At 33.8% G+C, this 25,119-nt stretch overlaps 1 long non-coding RNA gene across 1 annotated transcript; it reads left to right on the forward strand.

Annotated features, from left to right (window-relative positions):
* Nucleotides 1-7,574: 7,574 nt before the first annotated feature.
* Nucleotides 7,575-23,922, forward strand: LOC123661039. Its single transcript, XR_006744276.1, has 3 exons — nucleotides 7,575-7,586; nucleotides 22,475-22,480; nucleotides 23,672-23,922. It is a non-coding gene; the product is annotated as an uncharacterized LOC123661039 (long non-coding RNA).
* The last annotated feature ends 1,197 nt before the right edge of the window (nucleotides 23,923-25,119 follow it).

The raw sequence follows: 25,119 nt of genomic DNA on the forward strand, positions 1-25,119 counted from the left end.
TTCGGTAATTATTCATATTGAAAGATCGTTATTCTATCGGCGAACGCTCGGCGACCAAGCGGATCAGTATTCAGCGAGAGCAGCGCCTTACGCTCGTAGATCACCGCGCTGGCACTGAGCCATCGGACGCAGCGTGCATTGATTTAGCTCTTGTTTGGACACCTATTGTTTCACTGTCGATATTATAACTTATAGAGTTCCGTAGAAATTAATATCTTTTTCTTATCTTTGAAAATATGTATAAAAGAGACCAAATCAAAGTCAAAGATGACATTGCACCTTTGAACGTAAACATAGTAACGATCAATCTCTATAAACTAAACAAGGAAACTCACTGCTATCTTCTAGAAAATTAAACAAGCGATGAGACCCGACAGATAAAAATGAAGTAACAATTATTGAACAACGCAACAGACGCTCTATTACGTTTTTTTAGTTTATTTCTATGAACAAAGTCACGACTAAACATGATTTGAACATCGAGTTTCCCATGACAAAAGGAGGCGGGCACGTAGTCCCTACACACCGGAGTACTCCGAAGCGATGCGAGAGGTGTAGGAAATAAAAAAAGAAAGTCCGTGTACCGTTCGTCGACCCACATGCACGAGCGCGCGCTGCTACAGACGTGACTCGGAATAAAAACGAAATTGAAAATTTTTATAACGCGATAGCAAAAAATGCACATTTACTTTATTGTTTTGAAATCATTTCGTTATTTTTAATCTCACGAGGATTTTGAAATATTTAATTGAATGTGACGCTTAACAATTTTGCATGTTAGTTTTAATTATTCACTCTTTATAAAACTACATATTTCATAGCCAATAAAGAATATAGGAGGTATAATCTGTAGCTGAAGGTGATTTAATGACGTCATCTGTCTATTTTAGATACACGTCTTAGATAACTTATTTAACATCACAAAGTCAATGACATAAAAGGCAATGTCGAAACATTTACCTGTTTTTCAAAATCTGTTATGTTATCGTCAGATTACATAAACACTTAATTTCTATTTACTATTTTGTTTAACCGACTACTGACGTTTCATTATTTACAAATCATAAACGACCAATTAAACTCATAATATATTTTGTAACCTCTTTCGTATATTCGATCATTTCGAAACGATTTTCGCAAATGACGAAAGAAACACTAAAAAAAACCTGAGATAATAAGGAAAACGGTATACATAGCGGAGTGATTGTCCTGAACGACACATACCTGATTTGTGAAATAAAAGCCTTAGACAATGTGACATGTGTTAATATGTGTCGCTGCGAGCAACAGCTAGGGTCATAACAGGCTGTTACGTGCTCGTCTCGCGGACGCAGCGAGGCCGATTTGATACGTGACGACGATAGGGCTGGCAGATGAGGCCAATAAATAAAATCAGGCTGTCAAATTTTCAATGATGTAATTAAGACCTTAGCGGTTAACTACACTCATATCATCTTAAATGTACATGACATTGGCGAAAGCATTTGTGATGTGCTAGTAATATCAAAAGCTATTAAACAAAATCAATTAATAAATATCGTACTTAGATATAACGTACTTATAAATGTTTGAGAAAAAAAAGAGTAAGCAGTGACTATAAACATCTAAAAAAGAGATTGTATAGTGTACTGTCGAATTTAATAATTCCTAATGGAGGTCTAAAACATCTTTCCAATGTTCAAATGAGTCTGATCACTTATAAAGCGTTTATAAGCCCACCAAAGCTATTAATGCCGTAATTCGTGTCACATTTGTTTATTTAAACAACAATAAATATTTTGGAACAGTCGTTAACACTGAAACTTTAAATGGGTAGCAGTTGTAAACTATTACAAGCAGATAAATGATGTGATGTCCTAATTACGAGGAATACAACTAACGGTTTATAGTAGACATAGCAACTAGTCAACGTAGCTTCGATCCCTCTTGTGACAAATTTCTGTACAGGAAATACAGATGATGACACAAGCGAATCAAATACAACTCTATATTTAACGTTGTATTCAAATTCAATCGATACAAAGACATAGACAATAAAATATCTCTAAATATACAATATAAATAACAAGTAATGTTAAGTGATTCATGTGTTATCGACGGTGGGAGTGTTGATAAAATTTTCGTAACAGCCCTGCAGTGTGCCGCGCGTGCGTCGGGTCAACGAACCCCGCTCGTGTGACGCAAACTGTTAACTTTCTAACCGCGCCGCTACGTCAGCGCCCGGGCATTCTGGTTAAGGCCGTTCGTTCTACCTTCACTTGAAGCAGTATCACGCCACACCAAGGGCGTTCCTCCCGGCTAATTGTATTAGTTCGAAACGATTGTACTTAATGAGCGACGATTGTGCAATCGGTTATTGCCCAATAACGATAGGACAATGGGTTTTTTTTTTATTTTTTTAATTATAGCGATGCAGACGTTTCTTCTAGATATAAATCGGCTTGAAATAATAATAAAACAATTGTAAGCGAGGTAGGTAAATTTAAAACAGACATTGAGTATAATTCAAGCACACAACCAAATCTACGAGTATTATCGAATAAGGAGGTTGAACAAATTTAAAGCCATACTTAAATAAAAATACTTCTTACACTGTTTGCCTCGCTATGTGACACTTACCATGGGTCTAGAAGATCAGTTTCAGAGATATGTCCACCTTTGCCATAAACCTTACTATTATTTTATGTTTCTATATTTAATTTAATTTACTCTTTATTGTACACATAAAAAGAAGTTTACAAATTATAAAACAATTCACAAAAAGAAATGTAAAACAGGCGGTCTTATCGCTAAACAGCGATCTCTTATAGACAACCACCTTGGAAGAGATAATGTGAAAAAAGCGGAAAGGGTGTACAGACTTAAAATGAAAGAAAATCAAATATACACACATACACATATTATAATATTAACTATACAAAAACTTACAGAACGTAACGTAATACGTAAATACACTACGTATACACTACTATATGCATTTTTGAGAGCAATAAAGTATATATAAATATTATACAACATGCTTTATAAGTAAATGCTGACACTATGTATACGAGTATCAAATAATAATTAATTTGCCGCGATTTAAAACACTAGAAATGTCCAGAACGTAAAAAATAAAATAAAATCTAGAATAACTACATTGTACCTCATTATACTTTGTTAAATCTATTTTGCTATGTAATATTTTTGTTTTTTTGTGTACAATAAAGTGTATTATTATAATTATTTACTTCAAAATTTTGTTATTCAATATTTTAGTATTAATTTAAGTTAATGAATGTACAGAATATCCGAGAACATTCTAGTAGTAAATTTTTAAGTTTCGGTTACCAGAATCAAGTGAAGATATTTTCTTTATTCCAAAAGGAAACACAAATAAAAAATTAAGGTATATCTTTGAATAATTTGTAAAGAAACCTAAGTCTGTGGATATTGAGACTTAAAGTTCATATTACGGAGGTCTGGTTTCAGTTGGCGTGTCAGTAGGGTGACCAAAAGAGTACATATGTATGTATATTATTTTCTAATATTTACTCGAATTTTACTCATTATAATGAAATAACTTTTTCGGATTTTATATCGGTTTATTAAGTTTTTTAGATGCCCAACGTTTCGGATACTTTACAGCAACCATGGTCACGAAAGGTCCTTGCGTCCGATAAAATCCAAATGAAAAACAAAATGCAATACATTAAGTTGCAATGTTGTCATTTAATATAGAGTCGAACTGAAGCAAATTTTCCAAATGTTTGATGTATTTTATGGCTTGTCTAATCAAACTTAAGACACATTAAGTAGAGAGAAAACAATTCATTTTCATTTTCTCTATTTTTGTTTTAATTTTATTTTTAATATAAAATTTTACTAACAGACAAATTATTTATATAGAAAGACAGTAAACATAAACTGGAATACTAAATTGAGATTTAAAATGTTCTGAATAGTACTTAAGCAGTTAACTTTAAATCTGTTTTTAAAGTTCTGTTAAAAGATTCGAATGACTAAGAATAAGTATTATGTAAGTACATACACTTATAGCGCTGTATTTATCGTTATCTTGATTACCATCAAGCCAGACGTTGTCAAATAAGTAGGTATTAGTCTAATTAATAAAATAATTAATCTCCATCATTACACGTCCTCCAGCACGTTAATTTACGAGCAGCTGGTTATTATTTTTTTGTTCTCTACCAATTTTAACTGGTTTACACTAATGATCAGAGATTGTAGGACAAGATATTTACCATGTTTGTTATTTGTCAATTCAAGTTCCTTATAGTTGTATCCTTTACACGAGAGAATATTAAAAACTACTCGTATAACGCCAACGTCAAACAAAAATTAACTGAGTTTCATTATCGCCTATTTATCCCAGCAGGATCAACACTCCAAAACGGTATTATCTCCACATCAGTTATAATAAAGTAATATAATAATATAAACGATTGTATCAAAGTACATTTGAAACCTTCTTGAATAAAGAAGATGTGTCTAAATAAAATTTCGAGCATGTCTTTTTTTTAATGTAATAATGTATAGTATTTTTATTAGCTGTCAATAAAAAAAAATAATAATACAAAATGATTATCCGAGACTAGACAACAATATGGTCCACCTATCGTGACAGGTCTCGGTTCGACGGCCAGCCTTAGCCTAGTTGAGTGACGTGAAGGGGTGAGGCGTTCCCCTCCACGGCTCAGAACGACTTGTTCAACAAAATAAGGTCACTGCGAGCGGCCACATGTGTACGTCGAATACAATTTTTTGTTTATTTAAAACTATGTCACGTTTATTCGTGTTAAATAATATTTTATAACTTTTTTTTTTAAATATAGAAACTTGAATGTTAAAAGTGATAATAAGTGTGGCTTTAATATGCTGTCTTATCGATATTTAGTTTCGTCTTATATAAATTAAAATCGAAGTTTTTTATTACATGTTGTACTCGTGAGTCGCTTTAGAAAGTTTTTAATGCATATAATTGGACATAACATATCCATTTATTGATCAATTTATGAGTGTTTTATCCTATCCCGCTGTCTGTATGCTTAGATCTTTAAAACTACGCAGCGGATTTTGATGCGGTTTTCTTTAGTAAATAGAGTGATTCCAGAGGAAGTTTTATATGTATAATACATGCATAATACAGTAGAGGAACACTGATAGTTTCTGCAACCGTGCGAAGCCGAAGGCAGGTCGCTAGTAACCGAATAAATTATAACAATCCACACATATGTCATTCAACTCATCATGACACCCAGTTCTTTAGATGTGTGCGTTTATTTTCAAATATGCATTTTTTTTTTTGTTTAACAATTAACCAGAAGTTGTATTGCAAGCAATATGCAAGTCTCAGTCAAAAATATGAAACGTTACATTTATAACTGATGTAGGGCACAGTATGATATTTCCTCCTTAAGATATGGAGCAGCCCGACTGGGGTAGTGTCTCGACCTTACAGAACATCACAGCTAAATAATACTGTTTTCAAGCAGTGTTGTGTTCCTGTTGGTGAGTAAGGTGACCAGAGCTCCTTGGGTAATAGGGTTGGGTTATGGGCGATAGGGTCGGAAACGCGCTAGCGATGTTTCTAATGTTGCAGATGTCTATAAGCTACGGTAATCGCTTACCAACAGCAGACCATGCTTATTCACAGACCAAGTTATATAAAAACAGATACACATTACACGTAAAATGTTAGAGGATCAACATTCTATACATTGAATTAAACTTTTAATATTTTGGAAAAGTTATTTAGAGAGCACTAATTAATCGATACTGAAGCCAAAACTACAATGATCACTTCTGTCCGTCTTATAGGGCATAAAGTCTGTGTGACTGGGCACAAATTGATTTTATTCCTGGACATAAGATACTGGAAACTTTTTGTCCCGGAATTCGGTATGGTACTCTTAGGAAAAAGGATGAAATCTCAAACATGAAATAGTGAATAAATGCCAATACATAATACATATATATAAAATGCATTTACTGCCCAACACACACACGTAGTTCCAGTATCTAGATTAGTACAAGATTCACGCACACAAAAACGTCCGCCAAAATGATAAAAAACGTCTCCGAGTTGGAACCTGTTGACGGAGATTACAATGAACTACTACAACACAACGTTCAATTACATTACTTAATAGAAAGATTATTCCATTAAAGGTCACTGACTTATCTTCAAGTGGTGTAGAGGTCAGACGAAAATAGATCGATATAAATTGGTTTACATGTCAGATATAGACGAAAGCAGATTTTCCTTTATCAGAATTTTATTATTATTATAGTTTTATCTAGACTAGACATATGAAGACAAATTAAAAAAGGCTGAGGCAGATAGTCTCATTATTGAAATCAGAATATTTTTTATTACTTCACTTACATTTGTCTAATTTAAAGATTGATCTTGAAATATGTTTTTTTTTTATATGAACAGCGACTAATAGTTTCAAAGGAGGAAATGACAACAAATTATATTAAATATAAAAATAATAATAATAATAGGTACCTCTAATCAGGGACCACACGTTTGAAACCAGGGTTCGCCAAACCGATTCATAAAGGTAACCGTTTGAAATGGTTACCGTATGAATCGGTTACCGATTGAAAAGGTTACCGTTTTATTTCGGTTCCAAAACCGTAATAAAACGGTTACCGATTAAACTGTAATACCAAAATATAACGTTATGTATTTCGGTTTTAAATGATTCGGAGAAGTAACAGAGGGTGACAAAATCTGTGAGCCATCGTTTGAAATGAAGAATCTGTAATATTCCTTTGCTTTTATTGATAATGCTTGGTTTTTCATAAGACTGGCTTCTTTAACTATCAAAATAATTAAGTTTTTTGTTTTGAATTATTCGTTATATGCAATGTAAACATTAACGAAAAAGAGATGAAAACTTGCTCGCGCCACGCCCGGGGCCTGTCGTCTATCACAAATAAATAAGTTTTAAGTAAAATCACGCAACACACGGGAGTGAATGAGATAGAGATATGGTGTACGTTCGGACCGCAATCCGAGCTAGCGCAGCGCAGCTACAAGAACGGGAATTGCCCGCTTAAACTTACGACGCGAACGTTATGCCTACTACCGGTTTATTTCGATACTGTATTACCGATATGATTCGGTTACCGAATGATTCTCTTACCGTTATTTTGATTCGATAAGTACCGTTTTATAAAGGTAAATAACCCATACCGGAATATCCTTGTTTGAAACTACTGCACAAGAACCCATTTGTGTATGTACATCCTTGTAAATGGAATTTTAAAACACCACTTATTTATATTTGTGTAATATATAAGTAACATTATAAATGTGAAACATTTGATGGATATTTGTTACTTTTTAGATATTTTAGATATGGATATTTAAAACTACCAAAGAAACTACATTAAATAAAATCAAAATCAAAAATGTATTCAAATAGACTTAAAAAGCACTTTCGAATCGTCATTTTACATAATTAAAATTTTAAAATGATTATTATTTTTAAAATGAAAGCTACCACCGATTCGGAATGTAGATTCTGCAGAGAAGAATCGGTAAGAAACTACGCAGTTAGTGTGAAGACTTTGTGCATTGGCAGATCGGTTATACAATACTATGAGATCTCTGGATAAATAGCTTATCTAGTGACATTCTAGCCACTACTATTTCAATATAACGTAGTCACATGTACTAAATCATATTACATAATTACAAGTTTTATCAACACGTCAATAAAATACAAACTTGCATAGAAAGAATCTTAGCTAATAAGTTAAACGTTTTAGTTGCGTAAGTTAAACTGCTTGCCGTAACAAGTTGCGTAACCGTTGACGAGATGACAGAGCGTGGATGGATTACTAATTTTTATATAAGCCTATCGATTAGACTTCGTAAACTGAAGACAGATTCCTCTCTTTAAATCGGATTTTTATGATAATATTAGCTTAAGCGGTCTAATAAAAAAATATATAAGCCAAACAATAGCGTACTACAGCTTTAATCAAATCAAGTAATAAAATAGTAATAGTAAATAAAAATTCTTGCAAACTTGATTCCAATAACCCCTTATTCAATAAATATAAATACTTTTTTAATAAGGGGTTGTCACAAAAATATTAGTTCGCGTATAGCCAAGAAGCTAAACGAACCCCGGAATACACATTAGAAGTTGCAGCATTTTTTCAAATAAACTCTTTCTAGAAGAATCATTTAAAATCATTTAAGCATTAAATATTATGACTGCTTTTCCGTCAGTAACACAGCAGAGCAGAAATATACTTTGACAAGTGTAAAAATGATAATTATAAATTTTTTTTTTCGTCCTATTGATTATATTAATTTCTGACACAAAAAATAAATACCAGAAGACCAGACAGCGACAGATCACGCTTGTATCACAACAAACGTTCTTTCTGTAACCTTACATTTACACATTTAAACCCAAATACCCCCAGGACTGACATAAAGTTTAAATAAGCAATAAAAAAAGAATTTACACGCAATATTTAATAAATAATAAGTGTTCATATGTTGTCATTCTTTGCACGTTAAGTCGAGCGTGTGTGAGTCCTACATAGCCACAGAACTATATATTTTAGAAATAGTATACGAGTGTGTACGTTTTATACAATAAATAATATGAATATGTTTTTATGATTAAGCGAAAATATGTACATTTTTTAAATTGAATTTAGTAACGTTTGCATCGAAAATTTTCGTAGTAATGTAAATTACTATATTAGGGATGAGTGTTTGCTTAGCGTAACGAGACATGGCAAGAAGATTTTTTTTACATAATTTTTTTTCTTAATATACCAAAATTAAGAGATTAATCTATATGCAAATTTTAAACGAAAAAATTATTGATGGCGGAAGAGCTTAGCTTCTGTGACGTAATATTTGTTACGGGTTCACTGAGTGTGTGACTTAGCGTGACCAAGAGGGAGGGGAGGTGTCCCAAACGGCAAAATTTAGCGTGACGTATTTTATGGACGACCGCTTCAATTGTTTATTAATTGCTTTTCTCTGTTTTTCAACACCTACGATACGAAGTAATGAATATTTTTGATATTTTTGATTGAATGAACTTCGTACTTATGCACAAAATTATAAACAAATATTACTACTACTAATAACTATTGTAATAATAATCAACTGATTTAATAGTAATATAATGAAACCATAATGACAACTTTACACATACAAAAAAAAACATCTAATTTTAAAAACAACTTTGTTTTGATGGTAAATATTTCCATACTTTAATAATTATCAACCTTTTTTTTAAATTTTGTATTTATAATATTTGTTTTATTATTGTGTTGTTGTCATCTTTGTATACAGACTAGTATTATTTTTCGCTATCTGAACGCAAAGTCTGATTGATTATACGTAACAATAAACTAAATTTCGGGGAAGACACCGTGGCCTCTAACACAGCTTATTTAAGTTAGCACGGGTCACATGGCTTCTGGATAGTGTAAATTACATAATTTGAGCAAAATAAAAACTAGTTTATTAAAAAAAAAACCTATATCATTTTCATCTTCTATTTTCTGTGGTCAACTACAAAATTATAACCGACCTTGATGATGACAGTGCATTTTCCTCCTCTGTGATCACTACGACTCAAATGCAAGCAAATAATATAAATAACGCTTCAGCCTGCGATATCCCACTACTGGGCATATGCCTCTTTTCCCATGTAGGAGAAGGATCAGAGCTTAATCCACCACGCTGCTCCAATGCGGGTTTTTTTTTTTTTATAGAAGAGGGGCAAACGGACTGTTGGCTCACCTGATGGTAAGTGAAAAACAACATCCACAGACACCCGCTACATCAAAGGATATTAGCAGGCGCGTTGCCGGCCTTTAAAATAGGTCGGCAAACAAGCGTACGGCTCACCTGATGGTAAGCGATTACCGTAGCTTATAGACGCCTGCAACACCAGAAGCATCGCAAGCGCGTTGCCGACCCAATCCCCAATCCCCCCCAGGAGCTCTGGTCACCTTACTCACCAACAGGAACACAATACTGCTTGAGAACAGTATTATTTTGCTGTGATCTTCTGTAAGGACGAGGTACTACCCCAGTCGGGCTGCTCCATATTTTGAGCAGGAAATTACTGCTGTGCCCTACCTCAGTTAAGGGTTGGCGGATATATTCCCTACTATGAGTAACGATCGCTATCAGGTGTAGGTACATGATACCAACTGGGACCGACGGCTTATAATAATAAAAATAGACCCGGCAATCCGCGCGGTTTTACCCACGTTCAATGTTACTGCCTCTAACGTATTTCAATCGTATCTTGATGTTTCAAAACCTCGCCTGAACAGGTTTCTTAACGATAACATAATTTTCCTATCGACCTGTTTGTCAAAAGTGTGTTACGTAAACATTGTACTTACATATTCGTACGTTAGGCATAATTTAGAGATTTTATTTATAAAACCAGTAACGGCTGTGATATTGAAAGTCAGAAAATACTAGTTAATATTTTAGTAATTAAGAAGTTGTAACATTAAGCCGTCCAAATTTTTTTATTGTGAATCTGAATGTAAAATAATCGATCCATAGATACGTAATTTTTATTTGAAAATGCATTTTTGACGCAAAGGAACTCTTCAAGGAGACCTGCTGAGGTAGAACTGGTCATGTAGGATCAAACCCAGTACAACATCTTTCTCGGGCCGGAGTCTGAGGTGCTACTGGTTCACTTGCTCTCAGATGCGTATGCATGCATTGTGGCTGGCGGAGCTCGACTCAGGAAGGGCAAGCGTTATATTAATGTTTACAAACTATATCTAGATTATGTGCTGTGTGGTTAAGGCATCAAAGAATATAGCAACACCTCTCTTCCCGTGGGTGTCGTAAGATGCGACTAAGGGATGACACAGTTCCACTACTACCTTGGAAATTAAAAAGCCGACCGATGGCGGGATAACTATCCAACTGCTGGCTTTGAAATACACTGGCCGAAGACGGGCAGCAGCGCCTTCAGTGCGTCAAAGCCAGCCCTGTAACCAACCCGTCTGCCCAGCGTGGTGACTATGGGCAAAACACATGAGTTCACGCATTTTTGGCGCGAACCTGTGGAAGTCTATGTCCAGTAGTGGACTGCGAAAGGCTGCTGTGGTGGTGGTGGTGGTGGATACTTTGGATAATTACAGACAAGTGTGTATTCGGCTACATACTGAGTTCGGAACGGACAACTGTGTGTCCAGAACGAATGTTAAGCATATTTACGTTATTTATTTGCCACCCTCATCTAAATGTTTACGGCTCCTAGTCTGGGGAAAGACTATAATTTAAATAGCTTTTAAGTAGTTAAACTTTCCTAAACATAAAGAAGAAATAATAAATTTCACGTTGTACAGATATTTACGTCAACTTTTAACTACTCGAACTGCCGCAACAATTCACGGTAAGTCGAAACGTAAACAATGTGAAATTAATCATAATATAATAATAATAAATTATAAATACAAATATACCATTGTCCACGCAAATTAGTTGTGGTAAAGTTCGTATAGCTACTGAAATCAGTTATGGTATGACTTTTTTTATACAACTAGGTCGGCAAACAAACATACGGCTCTTCTGATGGTAAGTTACTGGAGTCTATAGAGGCCTGCAACACCAGAACCATCAAAAGCGCCTAGCTGACCCTACCCCCAATCCCCTCAGAAGCTCTGGTCACCTTACTCACGTCAGGGACACAACACCGCTTAAAGCAGTTTTATTAAGCTTGGAGCTCCTGTAAGGTCGATGTAAAAAATTGAAACGGCTTGGAAGCGACTCACAGCTGAGCAAAGGTCTTTCTTCTCAATATAGAAGAGGGTTTGAAGATTTATAAGCAATACTGCGGTGTGGCAGAAAATTTCGCTACATAAGAACGCATAACAATAAGGACAGACGGATATACGTTCTCTCCGAGAAACAGTTGAGGGACCCACGAGGACATACATCCAGAACAGAGTGAATATTTGTAAAAATACAAGTATCTACTTTAAGCGAATTTGAGCCTCTTGAGCTAAGTAAATGTACTTCAGAAAGTAAAGCGTTGCCTATATATATGAGTAGATGACACCAAATGGGGTTATTTTTAAACTTGAAAAACGAAATTGTCTACCAACATGACGAAGATAGCCCGAAGCAGGTAAAGCTGCATCTCCAATATAGCAAAACATAACAGAAAATACCAGAAAAGACATAAAACAATAACGTAATAAACTAAACAAATAAAATAAATTGCACAGAATCATATGTAAAGATAACATGATAAATGTACACACTGAGTCAAGAGGCGTCTATTTACTAGAATACATAAGTTTTAAATTAATACACACAGTAGCGTGCTGGCGATATAAAAGTAGGTATGGTGTGACTATGAGTCACGTTCAGCCGACCTTGACAGAGACAAAGACCACGGTATTGTGAGCGATTACTAGGTTCCGTATACGTTTGAAGCGAATTAGGATATTGTTCAAGAGTTATGTCCAACTGCGTAAACAATGTTTGGAAAGTATCACGTAATTTACTGCGCTTTTTGCTGTGTGGGGACAGCAGTATAGAATATAGCCACCACTTCTCTTCCCGTGGGTGTCGTAAGGGCAACTAAGGGATAAGAAAGTTCCTATATTGACACCTGTAATGAAGAACTTTGTAATTAATGATACAATGTTTTCTAACTATACCATCAAAATACTGAGGGGAAAAAGGTATCTTTCAATCTGGGAACCGTATTTATACGACCACTAGAACAATTTTTATATAATATGGAAAAAAAAATCATTGTAATTCAAGATAATTCAGATTTCTGCTAAAAACATTGTGATTTTGGTTACGAAAAAAATAATATATATCCGTAATGAAGTAAATTAATAGTAGAACAATTTACTTCATTACAGATGGGGCTTTACTTAACATAACTTGGCCACTTTTTAAATGCAACAAAATTGTAAAACGCTCTCCTGAAAACTTAACAAAATGAGGTACGATGTTCTTCATATCACGTGTCGATATCAGCCTAACACTATAGAAGCCGGCCGATGGCGGGATAGCCATCCAAATACTGGCTTTAAAATACACAGACCAAAGTAGGGCAGCAGCGTCTTCGGCCCGATAAAGCAAGCCCTATGGTCGCCCACCCGCCTGCCCAGCGTGGTGATGGGCAAAATCGTTATGAATTTGCAGCAGATTCAGCAGCGACCTCACTTCTGACTGACTGACGTAATTTCCAAAACTACGTTGTTAATAAAACATCGCGGTACAGTCATCAGACAAATGATTGCATATTTTAGATGTAGCATTCATAAAAATCAAACTTTGCAGCAATGACCAAATAACATCAAATCAGCGCTAGCAATTACAACCAATGTATGTACATAAGCCATATCTGTAATGCTATTTAAATAGATTTGTGCAGTTAACAGCTCACGATAAACTAGATAAGTAATTGATGTCAATCCGCAAAACGGATTTGCAGCCTTAAAATACTAACAATACTTAATAATAGCTTTACACTAAGCTCCTACGTTTTTTTATTTATTGACGTAAAGAATTTTACTTTTCGAAATCTTAATCGGGAACTTGAATCACACTTTATTCTAACATTGTCTGACAATAACACGACTCGTCACTCTGAAAAACCGCATGCATAGGGCTGCATACATAGGGCATTCTATTAAGTGACAAATCTGTTAACCTCACATAAGATACATGTTGAAACGATCGATGACGTGGCTAATTGAATTCTTATGTCATTCTAATACGTTTTGTTATTTACGTTCGTTAAACATAATAAGACTTAGTTAACTGTTCTGTCATAGCTGCTTCTTGTGACGCTACCGTTCTTGGTGAGAAACGGAAATGTATTGAGAAGTATGACAATCACTACTAATACTTTTAATATTATTTCAGTACAATATTGTTGAGGTTTATGCAAGAGACAAAAAATTGCTGGAAAACAAATCATTTCAATAAATGAATATATTAAACTAAAAGACAATCTAAATGATAACTTTTTTAAAACTGACTAGGCACCGTCTTTGACGAATTTTTTGTCCGCAATTAAGTGCACATTAAAAACATTTAAAATTTATATAATAAATATAAATAAATAAATACATAACTTAATATTATTCATAAATTTATCAGGTAGCTCGACAAGTTACTGACTTTATATTTTAGATTTTTTAAATTTATTTTTGAATTTAACCAAATATGTACAAAATGTTTTAACCTTTATTTACAGATGATTATAATCATCAAATATCACTCTGACAATGACATACGAATACGGTAAGTTAAACACTTCAGAGTAAAAATATTACTAATTGATTGAATTGCTAATGAGGCGGAAAACGTTTAGGTAAACATAATTGTTTACGAATAGTATAAAGAGGAAGATTATGCGTATATTGTTCATACTAAACTTCTCATGTACTTAATAGAGTTTAGGTAAAATAAACTCAAATTATAACAAACGTAAGTAACGTATTTTCTTATTTTCTCTCATATAATATGTACTGATTGATTGATTGATTGATTGATTGATTTAGCCAACGACATCCCACTGCTGGGCATAGACCTGTCTGTCTATATAGGAGAAGGGTCGGAGCATATACATTATAGAGTACTATATAAACTCTAACTTGAATAAAAGAAGTAATCGGTACACCCAGTAATAAGTTATGCGGATTTTCGAGGGTGTCCCTCGATTTCTCTGGTATCGCATCATTCGATCCTGGTTTCCTTATCATGGTACCACACTTAGGATATCTCCTTTCCAATAAAAAAAGAATTATCGGTTCATAAACGACGAAGTTATCCCCGAAAATACAAATATATACAAGGTCGAATTGATTAACATTCTCCTTATTTGAAGTCGGTTAAAAATAAGCTTACAATTTGCAAATCGAAACCGTATATATTACATTTGGTATATTTTAGGTGATTGCTGATTTAATAAAAACAAAAAAAAATTACTGATAAAATCTTTTCCATTAAAAGTACTAGTAAAAAAGACCGTCCTGCGACAGAAGCAAGTGATGCCAACCTAAGAATAATAAACAGCATTGCAATGGCGATAAAAGTATACCTAAATAGGCACCATGTCTGCCTGTTAAGAATTTAAATTAGCATGCAAACAATGAAAACATTTGCGAATTAATAAAGGAACTGAGTATTCAAGATAACGCTTACAAATGATCTGTAACTACGATACATGTTCATAGAGGATGATATATTTAACAAATTATATTTAACACTTCGAAAGCGAGAACATATAACTTTTAACAACTGCAAATAGTTCTGTGTTAAATTAATAAAATTAATTTGGTAAGAGTTGGTAAGAGAGAATTGATGGTTTCCACAATTTATGGTTGAATCAACTAAGTTGGAGCATTCTCTGTAACAGAGATTTGCAACATTTTGTACGATTTAAGTTTAAAAATAAAACTGAGAAGATATAAAGTAACCTCTAAAATATTAAGTGGTATGTATATTTACGTGTATGATTATATGTATATATTATGTATGTACACCTCCATGCCGTCTAATTCTTTTGTTATGTCCTTTCCATGGTAGAGGTTGTTTGGAAGAGATCGCTCTTTTAACGATAAGACCGCCTTCTGTACATGTCTATTTTTTCTTTTTCGGTGTAATTTTTTTTTCTGATAGTGTACAACAAAGAGTATTTGTATTGTATTGTATTTTTTTTTATAAATAAATATATATACACAATACACACACGGTCGTCTGTTCCTAAAGTAAGCAACTTAATGCTTGTGTTATAGGTAACAGCCAACTGGTATATAGCTACATATTTTTTTTTCGATAAACATACTTATAAATAATACATATATAAATATATAAATAAATATTTATATTACACCCAGACTCGGGGTGGGAATCGAACCCACAACCCTCGGAGCAGAAAGCAGGGTCATTACAAACTGCGCCAAACGGGCTAGTCTAAGGGTATTGTGGTAAATAGAATATGTACCATCTCTTAGTTACATCTTTATACTTCTAAAAACTTAAACTAACTTCACTGTGGAATAAACTGCCAGATAGCGTCCAAAAAGTCCTTCCCTTGTTTCCTTCAAACGTAAATTAATTGAGCACTTTATTTCTCAAGGCAATTTATATTCATCTACTTAGTGAATATGTTAGTATATAATTACCTATAATACTATATTATGTATTTGTATTTATGTATATATATATATATATATATATATTATATATATATATATGTATATGTACAATATATTTTTAATGTGCGTTCGCGGATAACTTCATCGTTTATGAACCGATTTTGATGATTCTTTGAGTTGGTAAGGATGGTACCATGATAAGATGAGGAAACCAGGATCTGATGATGGCATTCCAGAGAAATCGAGGGGAACGATCGAAAATCGTAGTGGCGACTAGTGGCTTTGTTAATTTTTTTTTTTCGTCTATTTACGTTGTATTACTTGTCGATGTAATTTAAGTCTGTTTTTTCGTTTGCAAGCAAACGCAATTATCAAGAAAAAGTTTTGATATATGTTCTCGTATTTGAGGTCATAGATATTGTTGCATCGTGGAGTAAGGCCAGCAGTGGGATATTACAGGCTGAATCAGATTAATACCAGTATCTTTCTTTTTATAAGAAAACTTAAGAATTAATATTAATAAACGCTTCTCACTCAACGGATCCCCCAGTAGGATTTTCTCCTGTGTTGGGGGTCCGGAAACACACACAATACACAAACACAACGCCCAGACCACGACTAACATCTACATGGTCGATACACATGTCTGTCGTGAGCGGGACTCGAACCCGCGACCCCCAGTCCAACAGCCAGTGCTATTACCGCTGCGCTAACGCGTCGTCAATTATATGGTTATGGTTATGGTCGTGAGAATTATATGGTTATATCTGTAAAATAAAAAACTTATAGGTTCTTAGAGCACAGTGCAAAAATGATGCAAAAAGAAGGTACACTAAAAATAATTACGACCTTAACTTCTATGAGGCTAATATAGAAATATTGACTTTAATACCAACATTATAAATCTATTGTAAGTGTCCAAATTACATCATTAAATAGAGACAACGATTCTTTCGCAGTTTACGTGCGTCATTTCAATTTACAAGTCTATGTGAAGATGTGCCTTTTATTCATCAAATCGTGATGTGTAAGCGATTATACAGCAACAAATTAACAAGTGGCGACAATATTACTGAGCACCACGTGATCTATTACAAACATTGACTTACATAATCCAACAAATAGTGTACTAGTCGATACAAAGATAATTACTTTGTATCTGCATTTATGTCCTTCTGTTTGAAGTGATGCAATATTTAATGTCGCTGGAACTACACTAGTCGACCTTTGACGCTAAATCACATTTTAATCTGAAGTCACGTTAGTCATTACCACCTACCTCACTGCGGTTTTGTCGGACTAGTCAAGATCGTTTATTTTGACATGACGTGACGAAGTCCCTACAATTATATCAAATAATTGATCGCTTGAAGTGAATAGTATCCTGTTATTGGACGTGTTAAGGATATAACTATTAAAGATTTATGGTACCGAGAAAGATTGACTTTATGGATACCACCAAGTAGACCATAAGTGAGTTATTTGAACCGCAACAGATTCTCAGAAACCGTTTAAATGATAAGAAAATATAATAAAGTGTTTTGATGTAAATTCCACCTAATCGAAACCGTAAATAATTCGAATCGCAGTAATTTCTTCAGATCGCAGCGAACAAAAGGCTCGGTCACGCTCCGCGCGGCATATCGTAATTTCTCCGAGTCCACGGTCTCAATGTCAATGCTAAGGTTACAGCTAAGCGGCTCGTCACGGCGCACGTTTAATTGCATTCCGGAGTTATCGTTGATTGCATCACTGCAACGTGATATCGGCGTGCGCCTTTTATTGTGCACCGTAATCACTTTTCCCCGTATCCGCTGATTGAAATAGCGAACTCAGCTGTGTCAGCTGTGAGGAGATACGACAGAAAACTTCATTTAGACATCAACATCTGTTCAAACAGATTCTATAAACGATGAATATTTTTTTTTTCATTCCTTCGATATAATTTATTTCAATATGTAGGTATATATTTTTATACTTCGATTGCTCATATATGTCAATAATGTGTATAAGTCAGCAAGCGCAGTTGAAAACAGTTTGAAACGCAAAAGGAAGATGAAATTTAAATCCAGATTCAGAATCAGATATACGGTTTCGTCTCAATCGAAACTGCTATCTTAAAGCCGTATTATGACATTACCCTATGGAAAAAAATCTCATAAAACATGGACAAATGCAAAGAGTCTACGAGATCTCTTATGCTCTCATAACTCTGTATGAAAATTTGGTCTGCATTTGTCCAAGTCTTATGAGTTTTTTTTTTCCATAGGGTAACATTTTAACGAAACATCTAAATTCAAAACAGCGCAATCGGTACTGTTACGGACTTTCCAAAGTATATTCACTGAGTAGACTGTTTACTTGCAAATGGCAGTATCAGTAAGACGTCATGTCGAAAGTCACCTTCAGTCACGAACAGTTATGTCACAAGTTCATGCATTCCAATCGCCTCCGCGTTGCATTCGCCACGCTCGACCGCCTCGAGGCGCAAGTGCCTCGTTTATTGTTTCAATCAGATGATATTTTATTTTATTACACCTCAGCTACAAATATAGACGTGTACAAGTACTTTTATATTATCCAAGGCCATATGTCGCTAGTACGAACATGTATCGACATATTAAAACCGGTTTATTTGTTTTATTTACTAACTGCACCCGCGACTTCGTCCAAATGGAATTAAAAAATACATATATTGTTCAGTTCGCAGAGTTACAAAATAAATTTCTAAAATAAAAGTAGCCTTAGTTACTATTACATCAGCTATCAGTCAGAGAAAGTCCCGCCAATATCGGTCCAGCCGTTTCAGAGATTAGCCGGAACAAACAGACAGACAGACAAAAATTGTAAAAAAATATTTCAGAAAAGAAGCAAATAAAAAGAGAATTAGATTATATGGGACCAACTTTGGGGTATACTCTTTCCAATAAAAAAAAGAATTATCAAAATCGGACTACTCTGTAAAAAGTTATGCGTGGTCAATGGTCATACATAAAAAAAAAATATGCGCGTCGACTTGAGAACCTCTTCCGTTTTTTCGTCGGTTAAAAATAATAATCAATATTCTATAGTCGATGATACAACTTAAATATTACAAGAAAAAATCAGCATTCATTAATAATATTTGTATGATAATCGTAAGTTGAATAATTCTGTAGAAACCATAATCATTAAAAACTGGTCGAAGTATCAGTGGAGTGGAGGTCACAGCAACTGGTTGCACTAACGGTTCACAAATACATGAGATCATGGCAAATGTTAATTTTCGTCATGATATGTCGTTATGTATATTTCGAGATTAATGGTATTTGTTAATTATTTTTTAGTTTGGAATTCAAATTGTTATTTTTAGAGATTACTGCTGTTCTTCCATTGGTTCCACGGCCTGATTTTAAAGCGCTTATAAACTTAAATACGAATCTTGATTCCAAATATATTTTAATAAGTTCCCGAAATAAACTCATAAAAACAAATACTAAAAACTGGAGAGATAAAAAGATTTAATGAGAAGAGATGACAAGAGAAACATTTTCAAATTTCCTTTTAGCCCCCTATACTTCAAGTAGTAGTGTTTCTACGACGAACTTAATTCTAGGGAGGTGCTGGTTACACAGTGGTAATAAAAATGACTCTAGGCTAGATTGGAATCGTGACTGGGTTCCTAAAGGCCAATTATGTACCTATCGGAAGTGGCTCAGACTGTGGATTTGGTCAGAAGTTGCTTACGTGTCCGACCGTACGTTCAACACTTGAATCTATAATTGGATGAAATCGAATTGAATGAAATAAACAGTTGAACTTATACATATATGATAAATAATTACATTTGAGTCATTTCATTTATATCTTTTTATACATGCCAGTGTCATATTAAAAATACACGTTTTCTTGATTTTATTATTATTAATTTTATTTCAGCAAATTTTTCCAAAAAAAAAATGAGAGAAAAAATACGAATAAAATTGATCAAACTTAGGGACGCAATAAAAGAGCACGTAAAAAGTAAACGAGCAGAAAAAGCGTAGCCGAGTTATAAAACAAAAATATATTATTAAATATTCTGTTAAGATTTAAACCTCCCTTCTTTTTGAGTAAACTTAACCCTAACGTAGGCTAAAGTTAAAAAAAAATGAAGTGTTGTTTCTTATATATACATAATTGTGTTTGCTTGCAAACGAGAAAAAACCGACTTCAATTACATCGACCAGTAATACAACGTAGATCGACGAAAAAATACTCAAGTAACTGCGCGTTATCAAAGATTACTCAAAGAGTAGTTATCAGATCTCAATGAAATTTATATGTGACCACATGACAAACATCAGCTTTCGATTAAATTAAAAATTATTAAAATCGGTACATCCAGTAGAAAGTTAAGCGGTATAATACAACGTAGGTCGACGAAAAAAAGCGTCAAGTAAAAACGCATTATTAGATATAGGTCGAAAAGTAGTTGTTAGATCTCAAATAAATTTAAATGGGACCAATTGGCACACACCAACTTTCGATTAAAAGAAAATTTGTCGAAATCGCTCCACCCAGTCAAAAGTTCTGATGTAACATACATAAAAAAAAAATACAGTCGAATTGAGAAACTCCTTCTTTTTTGGAAGTCGGTTAATTATTAATGATTATTGAACAGATTAAAAAAGGAGTCAAAAGATTTAGACGCGTTGATTTGTTACGACGAAACTTTACATTAAGAAAGTGGCAAAGGTAACTGGTCTCGGCAGCTCATTCTCCTTATACTCAATAATTTGCTGAATGCTGTATCATAAATATTAACGCAGCTCGTTGTATTCCCGCGTCGTAGCGGTAAAACCGACGATGTTTTACATATATGGGCTTAACTTGGCCGACACCCAAAACGGGACAGGTCTCCAACTTATATCGGCAGTAAAGTGCTTGTCACATGAAAATATCAAACGAGTCAGACTAGTGAGACACGCGTTTGTACAAGATAAAATATTCAACATCATTATAGTCAACATAAAAATTAAAATAAAAAACTTTATACAAGAAGTTTTCAAAAGCACTTATGATTGGTCATTTTATAAATTAAAATTATATTTGTTTTTAAAGGTAAAAAAACAATAATTTATTAAACATTATACATACGTACAATTCATAACTTAAGAACTAAATATTTAGAGGTAGTTTTGTTACAAATTATGGCAGCGTAGAATTGTGCCAAGAATGCTGGCAGCATTTCACCGATTCTCTGGGCAAAAAATGCACCAGCTCCCTTGTCAGCAGTGTAGGTAACAAGAGGAGGAGTTATCTCATTGAAATTTTTTTTATTACTACTACTCCAAGGTCCAAGTGTTTCGACTGTTTTTAATAAATTAATTGCAGTTAAAGTAATGTTACCACCGATTCAGAATGTTGATGTTGCAGAGAAGAATCGGCAAGAAGCTCCAGAAAAAAAAACAAAAAACTAGTATCAAATTTATAGTCAAAAAACAGCTTCTTCTTCAAAACAGCTTCATTGTAAGCTAGAAGCACTGTACTTGGTCCATATAGAACAACTCCTGAAGACGTAGAGCGTTCTGGATTTAAGCAACTTGGCATAGTCAAGACGTAGCTTTTATAATATTGACAGTTATAATTCGACAAGTTCGTTTGTTATTCGTTGATTCTTTTCAAATAGTGATAATATTTATATCACTTTTGACGCAACTATATGATGTGCATGCGCCTATGAGACCGGTTCGGATTAACCACCTTCCTGACTCATGGCTGACAAAAGATATTAAGGTATTTCCACAAAAAAGGAATAGTGCCAAGTATAAATTAAAATCAATCTTAATGAAGCCATTTCGGAGAAATATAAAAAAGCTTGAAATCGCTGCAACAGAATTTGTAGAGATAAACAACGACGACGTATACGTAAGCATATCCTTGAAGAATATGACACCAGTTAAATTTGAAGATTTCTTTAAATCACTTAGAATCGGGAAAGCAGTTCAAGAAAGCTAGTCTCAATCGTTGACTTCAGTCAGCTTAGCAAGCATTTTTCATCATTTGTTGATGGAGCTAATAAAACTAAAACGTTAAATGAAATTCTTGCTTTACCCACTCCAGATTTCCTATCTTTCGTTTTTATTCTAATTACTGAAAGTGATGTAAGATAAGCATTTTAAATAAAAAGTCCTGCTGTTGGTGTGGACTACCTTAGTCGTAAAATGATTACGCTTATCGTTGATTCGTTGTTACCTATATTTACATCTATCTTTAATCACTCCTTAATTTAAAAAAAAATCCCTCCTTCTGGAATCAGGCTTAATAGTTATACTCGTACAACTTCCAGAAAAGTGTAAGCCTACTGTGTAGCGCTACTAATTATCGCCATATTTCTTTACTTTCTTTTCTTTTCAAAGTTTTGTGCGTTAATAAACCAACAATTGAGCTTGTACTTTTCGGAAAATAGCCTGTTAAATCCATGCCAATCTGGCTTCTGATCTAGTCATAGTACGACTACTGCGTTGGTCTGGCCATACCTACCAAACTTATGTTAGCACAAACACTATTGCAATCGATTTTAGATTAAGAACATTTAACAATCTTTCTTAAATCCTTAAAATAGCTTCGCTTGAGAATTGTTTATTTAACTGACTCTATACTGTACATTAAATATTTCAAAGTTGAAACAATCTCCATCGCTCCGCTCCGTCAGTGTGATCGTATCTCGTAATCGATTGCGGCGTCTACCTATCAGCGATCACGTACGTGGTCACTTTACCAACTGTTTGTTTATGCAATGGCGCAGCGGACCGATTAACATTGCGTCCTGGCGTGAATATTGGATCGTCCTTTTCTATTTTTATTCGATGTGGAGAATTAATGAAAGCGTTTATCCTTATTCTGTTCACTATTTATTTTTTATTAACAAATAACATCTTTACCAAAGAATATGTAGTACCATAAAGATAACTACTAAAAAAGGTAAGATTCGTAAAACTTTAGCGTAACCAATTTCAAGACCAACTCCACTTTTCCACAATAGCACTCTTACGACAACTTTAAAGTAAACCTGTTTGCGTCAAATCATAATAGGATATTTTTAAAACGGGGATAAACTTACAGGTATTTCAAGAAATTTGTAATACATACACTTCTTTTAATAGTAATTAAATTAGTAACAACCTTCAGTAGAAGCAAACGATATTTTTTTTTCAAAAATGTGGAATATGGAAATGTTCACATTTTAAAATTATCCCAAACATTATTTTCTTACGCTTTAAATTTGTTTTGAATTTAGCTAGTCTCTTAATTATTATGTAATCGATCATGTGAGAACGTATAATGTGTCTAAAACTGATAAGAAATATTGTAACCTACTTGTACTCTTGGAGAGCGATTATAAGAAAGAATAGAAAATATATACAGTGAATCGTAGCACGACTATGCCAATGATAAGAAAATAAAATCTATGTATATAGTTAAATTGTGGACAGCTAAACCCTTATTTATTTAACCATTTCTTAGTTTCTATTTATTGTTGCAGACTCAAATCCACGACGACAACCCCTGTAAACGTTCAAAGAGGAGAAAGAAGTCATAAAAATATAATCAAATAAAAGAATACATTGTCCTTTTCTGAAACGATCACGTTATGCCGGGACACGCAACAATTTTAAGAACGTTGCGTTCTTTTAGAAATACCTAGCTAAGCAAAGCCTTAAAAGAGAAAAAAAGAAAAGAAAAAAAAGGAAATCATAAATAGTCTAAATAAAGGAGTAAAAAGTTTGCTAAACGAGGGTACACGTGAGGTGCTCCGTAGGCTGGTCACGTTGGATGCTGGCGAACATTTGCTAAAGTTCGTCGGCACGTGACCGCTGAACGTGACACTCCCGGGGGATGAGGGGGGTAAGTCCGGATGCTCGGGAATTCTGTAAAATTATTATATGTTTAACTGACTTCAAAAAAGGAGTAGGTTTTCAATTCGACTGTACTTTTTTAAATATGTTGCCTCATACCTTTTTATGAATATATGTACTATACATTATACATATACAGGAACATTTTAATAAAATGTTTTTTTTATCAATTAATTAATACTAACGAGATATATTTATCCTTGTGACGTAATGTATGTGTAATGCAATTGCAAAGAATTTATTTATAAGAAAATGATCCAATCACCTCAATCCTTATGCATAACAATTTAATACAAGTTTTCCTTTTATTTTTCAATAACATCTATTGTTCTGGCACAGGAAAATTTACAGAAATTCCAGTTTTTTAAAACATAGTTTTACCAATCAGTTACTCAAAAAATAAAAAATTTGGATAAACCAATTTCTTCTGCGGAATTCTGAATATAAAAATTTCAAGGGTTAGACGTTAAAAGGCTGCGTGGGCACGCTGACTGAACCTAGGAATGGTCGGTTAAATTCAGCCAGTGTCCAGTCATGGGTATACTACCCACCTGAACGAATTAAATATTTCGGAAAAACGTAATATAAAATTGAAAAAGTTTTGTATGGAATCAGTAGAAATGGGGAATTTTATTGCTAGTATTTTCGAGCACAAATCCTGGTTACTATTCAAACATAATTAAAAATAATATTTAAGCCTAAAGATCGTTTGAAGGATGACACTATTATTGATCACTACAAAAAAAAATATCCAGACTACATCTTATAACATTACAATAAAAGTGTAACATAAGAAGCCGAACGCAAACTCAAATGAGACAATAGAAAATATAGTCGAAGTCAAAAGCTCGTTTGAAGAACATTAACGCTAATAGTTGAAAATATTACGATAAATACGTAACGAGAACAGACGATAGGATATCGAAAGTCAAGTGAAATGAAACGTTTCCACACAAATAGTTCACAACGAATATATTAATCCAGTGTAGATATCAACTATCATTGCCAAACAATAAATCAATAACCTCCGCATAAATAACGTAAAAACCGAAACACTTTGGCTCTTGATCAAATG

The sequence above is a fragment of the Melitaea cinxia genome, chromosome 16, assembly GCF_905220565.1.
Source record: "Melitaea cinxia chromosome 16, ilMelCinx1.1, whole genome shotgun sequence".
NCBI lineage: Eukaryota > Metazoa > Arthropoda > Insecta > Lepidoptera > Nymphalidae > Melitaea > Melitaea cinxia.